The sequence below is a fragment of the Dreissena polymorpha genome, chromosome 1 (genome assembly GCF_020536995.1).
Source record: "Dreissena polymorpha isolate Duluth1 chromosome 1, UMN_Dpol_1.0, whole genome shotgun sequence".
Taxonomy (NCBI): Eukaryota; Metazoa; Mollusca; class Bivalvia; order Myida; family Dreissenidae; genus Dreissena; species Dreissena polymorpha.
This window is the reverse complement of record NC_068355.1, coordinates 30763423-30774227: the sequence shown is the minus strand read 5'-3', so window position 1 is coordinate 30774227 and position 10805 is coordinate 30763423. Positions and strand designations below refer to the sequence as shown.

General features: G+C 34.1%; 2 long non-coding RNA genes across 3 annotated transcripts in view; both read right to left on the bottom strand.

Annotated features, from left to right (window-relative positions):
- Positions 1-988: 988 nt before the first annotated feature.
- LOC127875046 (uncharacterized) overlaps positions 989-10805 on the bottom strand; it is a 169082-nt gene continuing 159265 nt past the window's right edge. Inside the window, exons 1-4 of one of the 2 annotated variants that reach the window (XR_008047234.1) lie at positions 5774-6233; positions 5252-5352; positions 4413-4551; positions 989-3754 (exon numbers count right to left, since the gene is read on the bottom strand). This is a non-coding gene — a long non-coding RNA (uncharacterized LOC127875046). Of the gene's footprint in view, positions 3755-4412; positions 4552-5251; positions 5353-5773; positions 6234-10805 lie in introns of those variants that run through there. The other variant, XR_008047235.1, reaches the window with a different exon arrangement.
- On the bottom strand, positions 6235-10764 carry LOC127875050 (uncharacterized). Its single transcript, XR_008047237.1, has 3 exons — positions 8297-10764; positions 6812-7370; positions 6235-6308 (listed from the first exon to the last, which is right to left on the bottom strand). It is a non-coding gene; the product is annotated as an uncharacterized LOC127875050 (long non-coding RNA).

Here is a 10805-nt window from a genome sequence, read left to right as displayed (position 1 = left end):
TGCATTTAAAAAGAGATCATGATGGTATTGCTGAAATCACGGCTTATGTAAAACTCAATTCGTTACAGGAACTTATTCACAGAGCAGTGAGTGTTTTAAGTGTTAGTCAATTCGCTCAATTGCTGACTTTTAAACACAGGACTGTAGAGCTACGTTTAAACGACACGAACATAATTTAAGAACAAAAAGACAGAATAAGATTGACCGTGGCGGGAACGAGAACATAATCAGTCACACCTATTACTCGTTACTATGGTTTCAAGTTTGTAAGGCTTTATAATTTTATCAATATTTATTGATTTATATTCATTAACGATGTTGTCAATGAGGCCTACCGACATTTGCCAGTTTGCTAAAAATAACACCGTATGACCTCAATTTTCTACCTAGAAGTATCGTTGTTTGATGTACAATTTTCAAGACGCAATTAGATTTTTAAAGACCTGCGTTTTGCAAAAATGGGTCTTATGCACTATGCTGCATGCGTTGCTCCAGTTCAGCCTGTGCATAAGCACAGTCTTGTCAGGACATGCACACAGGATAGGCTTCTCCAGAGATACCACGAAACCTTGTGTGTGTTTTATAGTGGAAAGCGTAGCCCCTGACACGACTGCACAAGTGCACATGCTTGACTTGAGCTATGTTGGCTGCTTATGCCATACGACCAATAGAAAACACAACAATACATAAACCTTTGTTTTTAATTAAATAGCACACACACGTCAATTTTCTACCTGTATTTCAAAGTCAGGATATACGCCGAATTTTTTTAAATGATATGTCTTGTTTATCGATATAGTCTAAATGTACTTTTAAGTTTCGTTATAGACGTTTATTAAGCTTAAATTCCTATGCATACAACTACGTCATCCAATAAATGGTGTTGGCTGTTTAAGAGAAAAGAAATTGCAAAACTAAAATATTTAGTATACTATAACTTCTACGGACAAAACACTGGTTATAAAAATAGTGAACCAAAACAAACATGAGTAGTGGAAAGTGCTTTGTTTTTATCACAACAACCACAATGCGACAATTTGCACAATATTTAATTTAATAAGCCGGACAATATAAACACATCTCAATAAATTAAACAGACACCCGGTTACAGTTTAGAGAAACACTTACACTTTAACTATAAACATACCATTAACAATAATGTTACATATTGAATATATTTACAAAAGCAATTAAAATGCATTGGGGGCAGTTTCAATAGATTTTATACAACCAATATCTACTTATGAAAAATGTTTACTTAAAGTAGATGAAAAAATCAAGACGTGATTTAAACATTTCATCTTACAGTATCATATAGTCCAATACTTAGTTATGCTTGTATGATAACATTTTTTGGGCTTAACATGCATACCAATTATTGCACATTTTGTATTTTGTTTTCTATGTATCAATTTGATATATCTAAAAATGAAACACAATGTACACATTTAAAGCTATCTTCAGTTGTTCAACAACAGAACAAACATGTTTTATGCATTCAATACAAATTCAAGATAAACAACTACACTGTTATGTAAATCTGGATTTAAGACATACGTGTATGCTGCAGTTTTAAATCGGAAGATTTACAGAAACTGGCCCCAGTGAATTCACTCCACTGACAGCTTATGTTGAACGGTCAACGTTACACAAACTGGAATAGGACTAGTACAATTACACAATTCTTTATCAGCAATACATCAAACCTATTCAAGTACTTTGCATACAAGTATACCATTATTATTGAAATATACACATTTCGTATAGAGGTATTTTTTGCAGAATATTCACTTATAATCGTCACAATTACAAAACTCAAAGCACTGAGTAGTCATGTAAATTTAAGGAATTTTAATAAATGTCATTACTGATGCATTCTGTTATTACACATTGTGTTTGTGTAACAATAAGTACCACATTTTACCTTAACTATTACTTCACGAAACAAGCAAATAATTTGCATATTGTTTATTCCACAAAATCCTTTTAGACTTTCACTTATTGCCGAGTATATATTGCGAAATAATTTGAAATTCTGTATGTATTTACTCGTTATATCGAGTTGTAAACACAATTATTATCTAACAAAAAAAGACATCTCAATTTGTATTGTTTAAGCAAATAATACTGCTCTGTTATATTACCAATAGAGGCAATTGCTATGCCTGACAATATGACATCACTCTCCCTTATTTTGTAATTGACTCATTTCTAATTTCAAGGTACTATCGTTGTATTTAGTTAAAATTAAAGAAGGAATAAATTCATTTTAATAGTTGCTCAAATTCATTTGATGAAAAGCATAGCATATAACAAGGTGTTTCTATTGCCGTAAATATCCTTTTCTCTTCAGAATATTTAATGCTGCATTATTAAACAGTTTTTATACATATATGTGCATTTACACAAGCAATGTTGTTTTATAACAATGGTGTGTACAAATAAATGTAAACAGTGAGTTTATCTTAAACAATGGCAACACTAAATGAATGATTTACATCGAAAATACAATCGCTTTGCAGTTGTATAAATGGCAAAATATACCTATTAACAGTTATCAAGAAATCTGGGTTAAATTACTCACTGATTTAAGACGGTACAATCTGGTTGTGTAAATCTACATATGCATATATAAAGCATTATAAACTTTAACGTCCAAAATCGAATGTTAACACTTATGAGCATGTAAGTCTATGATCTTACAACACAAATTAACAAACATAAAATGTGTCATTTTTCATAAAACTCATTTTTTTAAATATTGTTTTCAATTCTGAGTTTTATTAAAAGCTTTTCAAATAAAACAACAGTCATGCTTTAATTATTTAGCAAGCAAGTGAAATCAACAAAGTACTGGTGGTAAACAAAGAATCAATCAATTTAAGGAGATTAAACACTTTTGCCCAGAATTAATTTATATTCCCTTGAAAAAGTATGCTACTTAACAAGATTTTGGATCAAATACCGACCCGAATGAGCAAATTGACATGTATTGTGTTCAGAAAGATTGATATACAGAAAATCTGAAGTTTCATAACTCTCAACCTCTTTGAAGAATTATTTTAATGAGCACATCTATATTACTGGTAAAACAGAAAACTGAAACATGGACAATACGCCAATATATTTTCAATTGTGTTCAAGTTACCATAAACATTTAAACAACTTTGACAATCTTAAAATAACTTTGTTATGATTGTATTTCCCTTAAATTTACCATATCCAGATCAAAATCTGAAGTGAAAGGTTCATAATACAGACACAGACATTGGATATACCTGCAATATGTGTGCTTCAAATAATACATTTTGTAACATACTATATTTAACTAAAACGTCCAACATAACATGACTAACAGCATCATAATTCCCATAAAACATAAACTATTGTTTTTCATTAAATACAACTTGGTTGGTCACAAGAAAATATAAAGTAAACTATTGTGTCTCTTTGAATACAACTTTGCTGGTCACATAACAAATGTGGCTGTTGATATGACTTTTTGGCATTTGAAGTATGAATTGTTATTCTGACATTTCGACTTGAACAAGGTCATTTATTTTCCACCAGTCAAACAATTATAAGATAGAACCTGTCAGAGTACGTGCTCAACATACCACAAGGTATGTAGAGACTAGAACACCATATACAGCATTTATCTCTGAGCTTCTTTTGTTTGACTGGGGTCAATATGGTAATAACTGCTGCAACAGGATGTGTTTCTGATTGGATGGTTTGATTTCGTCATTGGCGTCTGAAAAACAAGAAAAATGCATACAAGTAAATTTTGGTTTTTCATATTATTTTTGATACCAATAACAAAAAGAACATGAACCGCACTGTCATAGAGTGTTACAACTTCTCTGATTTGAATCCACAGAGGAAATAATGGTCCTGAAGCTATTGATGAAATAAGCATCCATAATACTTATTAAAGGTGAAACATAACCTCTTTATCTACTAATACGTTTGGATTGGATTTAATAAAGATTTGTTTTTGGCATTGGAAAAGTAGTACCTAATGATTAATGAAAATAGGCAAGGGTCGACTAGCTGATGGCCCCAAAACATTCATTGGGCAAGAGTTTTTCTGAGAAAACTCATATCTCTTTGGTGAAGTAGGAAAATGTTGGTGATCATGGTCACGGATGCACCCACATTTTTCTTGTGTCACAAAACTCGACTGACGTCAAACAAAAATGAACCAAAATACACAGCAAGGCAAGTTCATATGATGGTACATATGTTTGGTTTCATCACACAAGAAGCAATAATTTTCGAGGTTACAGTAGACAAAAAATACGAGAGTTGCAGCGAAGGACATATGGACGGACAAGGGTAAATTTATATTTACCCACCTAACGCTTAAATTGGGGCCATGCAAAAAGCATGCGCATGACTCGTTAACTCACCGAAGGTTCCCTGTGTACACAGACTGAGGGTCCTGCACCATAGAGATGATATCATCTGAAGACGATGACTGCAGCGGGTTAATGTGCTGTGTCTGCAAATGCTTCTGGAGCAGACTCTGCATATTGCAATCAGGGTTTTCTGGAAATAAAGTCAGTCATGTGTCAAACGAGACACATTTTTGAAGACAATGCTAGCTTGACTTTGACATTCTTCAAGACTCCCAGGAATGGTTCAACTTTTTCAACCGGTCACACTTGTGAGTCCCTTAATAAGTCATACACGTAAAATAATCAGGCTTATCTAAAGCCTTTTGTCCACGATGTTCTAGAGTTGGAAGCCTCTTAAAACTTAACATACAGTCAATGCAATCAAGACTAAATTTTAAAAATTAGTTTTTTATTGATAGGTTATGACCAAATTGTCTTTGCAAAGTATTTATATAAAACAATTTACAAGTGGCACAGGCACAGGTTGAATATACTTTTTTCTGACAAAACTGGTATACATAGTTGATGATTCACGAAATGCAACACAATTTGAGAAAGTTGATTGACATAACTTTTGGACAATCAAACAGAGGGGATAATTACTTGATAATCAAGATGGTTGCGTCCGGGCTGGGTAATAAGCGTTAATTTTGTATCAATACTCGCTCTATATCTCTACTCGCTACAAAATGTTCTAGCGGGGACACAATATTACAGATCCTGCTAAACAAATTTGTAGAGAGTAAAGTCGAGATATATGTGTATATCAATACGAAACAAACGATCATCACTTTCTTACGGCATTTCAAAATTAATAAAAGTAATAATTAGTATAAAACAGCGAACAATACCAGTCTCATCATGGACGTCGCCTACTTGACTTGCACATTATAACCCCCTCTGATCACTTCTTCTTTGCCATTGATGCCATATTGTGCAGTCATGTTGTTAACTGCAAATGGTTGAGAAATTTCAACGATAATGTTAAAAGATACATTCCTGTTCTGTAATAAATCCGTTTGCAGTAAAAACATATTGAGTAATATTTATAGAGACAAAGTTTTTCTTTCTGCATTCATTTTGTTCACTGAGAAATTTTGAGCAATATTTAAAGGAAAATGTTCAACGATGTTCTTGTAAATGCCCGTTTTGTATTCATTTTGTTTATTGTTAACATTGTTTACACATTTAAAGGGGAAAGTATGTAGATTTTCGTATGATTCCCTGTATTGCAGTCATTTCGTTTAAAGATACATTTGGAACAATATTAAATAACTTGGTCATCGAGTTGGTCAACAAGTCCCTTTATGACCTTAAATTTTCTAACAACCATGACCATATATGCTGATTTAAGCCTTTAAACATTATGTGACCTTAAACCTGACTCCCAAGTGAGTACTATAATCAGGTCAAGTTGGTAGCAGAAAAATCATCGCTAGGCACCAAGTGGTTTTGGGTGATCCTCGACCTGTTTAGGAGAAGAGAAATCATAGGGAAAATAAATCAAAGCGAAGTCTAAAACATCAATATGTTTAGATATATATTTTAAAACACATATTGTTTAGATATATTTTGAAACAAACTTAATAAGTTCTTCATACATTTTTTTGAAGAAAAATATAAAGAAATTTATGTTTTGATTTTTGGCATTAATAATTCTATTAGTTATCATTCATATGCATTTGTGGTGTTGATGTATTGTGCTATAAAACATTTCCATGTTACACGGAAATCAACAAATATTTTCAATAACTACATTAGGTTTTATTTAAAACAATCCGTATTGAGCAAAAGACTGCGGCCCTTGGTACTCTTAAATGTTGAAGTCAACTTTCTTGCCTGCTGTTATTGCTGCTTTGCTGACGTGGCTTGGTCATTAGAATACTGTTAGACACTGAACACGAACCGCTGAAAGAAAATATATTCTGGTAAACGTGTCATAATAAAACATACTAATTCACAATGGTTCCTGCATTGACAATTTTTTTATCTCAAGTGGTTCTAGTGACTCTATGCTTCCTTTGTTTTGAACAAAGCTATTTACACAGTTCTGTGGTCAAAATGTTAGTTAATAACTCTGAATACAATATAAGTTACACAGCCCCTGAATTCCCATGTTTGGTGAGATACAGAGTCCGTACATTAATATTGTGCAAGAGAGTGACTTGGCCAATGATAACTTAGAGCTTTGTCACAAAATGATTACCATACCCCAATCCGCACTTCATGGGGTTCACACATTTGAAGATATAATAAAATCCCTTGAGAAATGTAGATTTGGTTTGATACAAATATGTTTACATTTTATGCAGACAAAAAGCCCCTCTGACTGACCAACTTACAGACATTGACTCCAATAAACTCCAAAACTTGGTGTGTGGGGTTTAATTATCATTAGTTCTTATTCCCACCTTTCAGGTCATGTTGATCTACTGTTGCTGTGAGATTGAGAAGATCAGGGTGCTTCATAAACCTGTCCCCCACGGCTGAGGCTGCTGCTGGAGCCCAGCTGTCCCCCATGGCTGAGGCTGCTGCTGGAGGTCATGTTGATCTACTGTTGATGTGAGATTGAGAAGTTCAGGGTGCTTCATAAACCTGTCCCCCACGGCTGAGGCTGCTGCTGAAGGTCATGTTGATCTTCTGTTGCTGTGAGTTCAGGGTGCTTCATAAACCTGTCCCCCATGGCTGAGGCTGCTGCTAGAGCCCAGATTGCTTCATAAACCTGTCCCCCATGGCTGAGGCTGCTGCTAGAGGTCATGTTGATCTACTGTTGCTGTGAGATTGAGAAGTTCAGGGTGCTTCATAAACCTGTCCCCCATGGCTGAGGCTGCTTCTGGAGCCCAGATTGGCACCGATTAGATATTTGGCCAGGAATTCCATTCTCTAAAGGGTCACATATGGCGCAGTTGCACTGTTCATTAGATCTGCGAGGTTTTCAGGGAAGGGTGTCTTGCTCATTGACATGATGTCCTGCGAAATAAAATATCAACAAATGTAACTTCAGTTGCATCAGCAGGAGATCATTCTATTTGTCACATCTACACAGTTTTCAGACAGTTCATTCACCGAATAAACAAGAATGCCAACAATACACCTGCTAAGAAGACTGGGTTATATTGATCGTGAGTGAAATGGCAGACACGTTTAATTTGGTCAATTTTTCTTCATTAAACAAAAACATATGTTGGAGGTGCTACATGAGATCTGGTTGGTTACTAAATTTGGTCTAGATATTATGATCAAAAACATTATCAACATATTTCATGATGATAAGATGTTTTGAAATAGAGAGCAGACGCAATAGTGTGTGCAAACCTCTCGACAGCGCACTTACAGCAAAACAATAATGTGCTATTGCAACAAGGGAATGGAACAATAACAAGGCATAAACATTGATCAGTCAATTTGAAGATATAGTGGGCTCATCAAGTTATGAAAAGGTCACATGGACAGCATATCAATGTCATATTTATAACAATTCACAAAATTGCGCCTCACTCTGTGAAAATGGTTAAATGTATGTGTTTAAAGTATCGTCTCAAATAAGCCTGTGAAGTCCTTGCAGGCTAATCGCTGACGACACTCCGCCTAAACTAGATTTTTTTCAAGAAAAGACGTTCTTTATACAAACATAAGAGCTATGATTGTGAAACACAACGCCCCTTACTGTGCTTTGAAGCCGCACAGCAGCTATTTTAGAAACAAAGTTATATTCGATCCGGAGGAATAAAACACCATTTTAGCAGAAAGTGTCTTCCCAGATAAGCCTGCAAGGACAACACTTAAGGCACATGCCTTATCTCACAGCTAGGCTCAACTGTAATTACCCAGTAAAAGAATAAAAAAAACATTCAGCACAGGTGAGTCTCGATAATAAGTATTCTCAAGTCTCATACATTTAAAAGCGCTCGTCAATGGAACTGTTTATTGTTGAATTGTGAGTGTGTTGCTTCTGCCACTGCCGCTGCAATTCATATTGAGGCTGAAGCAGCAATGTGTGCATGTTCTACTATTTAAACATCTCGATCTTTCTTCCTCCAACTGACAGATATCTTTGAACATAGAATTAAAACATAACATGCATTTTAGTCTGAATTTAAATGCATTACACATTTAAGTATTTTAAGTACACTGAGCCAAAAAAACAATATTCCTTAAATGTAACGATTTTCTTTAAATACAATCTTTAAGTTCTTTAATTGAAAATAATGCAAAATATCGTTTTTTTGAAAAATATCTGCATCCTGCTTATTGTAACAAAAGGGTCAGGATGGCCCTGAAGACTTAGTTCGACTTAAAACTTTGGTAGAAGACTTGCCCTTTTGACATAGTTGTTGACCGCACTTAAGCGAGTTTCGAAAATGGCATTGATTATAAGATGATATTGTCAAGATAAACATTATGCCCTATTTTAAACATGACTGAGTCATAAATGTGGCTTCTAGAGTGGTCTGAGATTTAACTTAAAGACCTAGTTTATGGAAAGATGTGACCTAATTTCAAAATTGGTCTAGACAAAATACAAAAGATGAAGTTTTATCAAGATTGAGTCGTCAATGCAACCTCTAGAGTGGTAACATGATATTTAGAACATTTTACCTAGTTACCCAGTTTGGGAACACACATGATGTGATTTCAATATGCAGCATTCAAGATCAACATTCTGACCAAGTTTATTCGATTTTCAGTGGGAAGAAAGATTGCACCTCATGACCTAGTTTTTGGGTACATGTGACATAGATTCAAACTCAGACTTGAAAATTGAAAGATAAGCATTTTTCATCAAATTGAGTCATAAATGTGGCATCTGGAGTGTTAAGAAGGCTTTTCTAACTGTTGACCTAAATTCCAAATTGGCTTAGACATTGTCAAGATAAGCATGCTTACTAAGTTTTTATAGAGATTTAGCCCCTATAGTGGCATGGGGTTTTGAAAGATTTGATCTGATGACATGGTTTCCTAGTTTTGGGCCAAGTTTCATGAAGATCTGATCAACAAATTAGGCATCTAGAGTGTTAATGACAAAAGTTGACCTCACGCACACAGCACATTGATTGACATAGGGTTATCACAATTTCTTACCAGAGCATTTTCTGCTCAAGTAAGCTTGAAAAAGATCTTTAAATGGGTAAATATGTACCACATATCACTAACAATTCTTCTGGGGGCTATAGCCATAAGGCACATTCCTGATGTAGTCAATACAACGCTTCTTATACTACTACTATCATTTGCATATAATTACAATTACAATCACAGTATTGGTGATTAAAATTGCTATCCAGATCTCCGCAAATATAACACCCATCTAACACAAAGGCACAAACAACATTGACCCCTTTGATATAGAAATGGCAGTTTCATTACGATCATTACATTTGATATAGAACGTGATTTTGGTAAAGAGTTAAAAAGTCAGTTTGGTTGGTACCTACAGATAATTTGCATGCTATTGACGTGTTTGAAATAAAGCTCTGGATGTTCAATATAACCCATAATAATAGGGTTGAGCGTGAAGCTGTCTATCTTATTAACATTTGTTTCGAAGATGCACTAGTTTCACTTTTAACCCTTAAATTAGTAAGATATTCGTGTCAATTTATTGAAGAGCAGAAAACCCAGTTTTGTGTGCATTTTGGTTTAACCAATTTATTAAAGCTTGATTGCATCAAAAGTCTCAGGCTTATAAAAGCCGCATTTAGGGAAAATTTGGCTTACTGCATGTGCACAGGCACAGGCTAATCAGGGAAAAATTTTCGACCAAGACAGGATTTTCATTCAGAAGAGACTACCTTGGCATTTTAAGACAGGACATTGTGTTAGGTGCTCACAACTGTGCCACAGTTATCCCTTTTCCAATGATAAGGGAACTTACTTCAGTTTTATTTTTTTATTTTAATATTTTGGGCTGTTGTTCGGTCCCATTCCAAATGTAACAAAATATCCATTTTTCCAAAATGACAGATTGAAATTAACAAGTGAAGATTTCCAAAACAAAGAAAAATATATGCCATTTTCAGTTCAAGTTGAACCATAGTAAATGTAATATTGAACAAACTTTTATCCTCAATATTAAAGTATTTGTTAGCAAAAACAACCACAACACCTATTTCTCAATTTTACTTAAAACAAGCAAATTTGTTGAATTGATATCCCCCATCAAATAAATTTTGTTTATGGATGGGTGTAGAACAAAAAGAAAAGGTATAAATGAATTGTTGTGCCTTTTGTCAATTATTGTTTTTAACTCATTTGTACCTGTGATGGGTTTGCAGACAATTAAATGCATATTTTTCATGAATCAATTTACTATGGAAAGTTATTACAGAATTCGTTTAATGCATAATAAAGGAATGACTAAATAATGAATAATTCATCAAATTTGTGACCTTTGACCTCAATGTA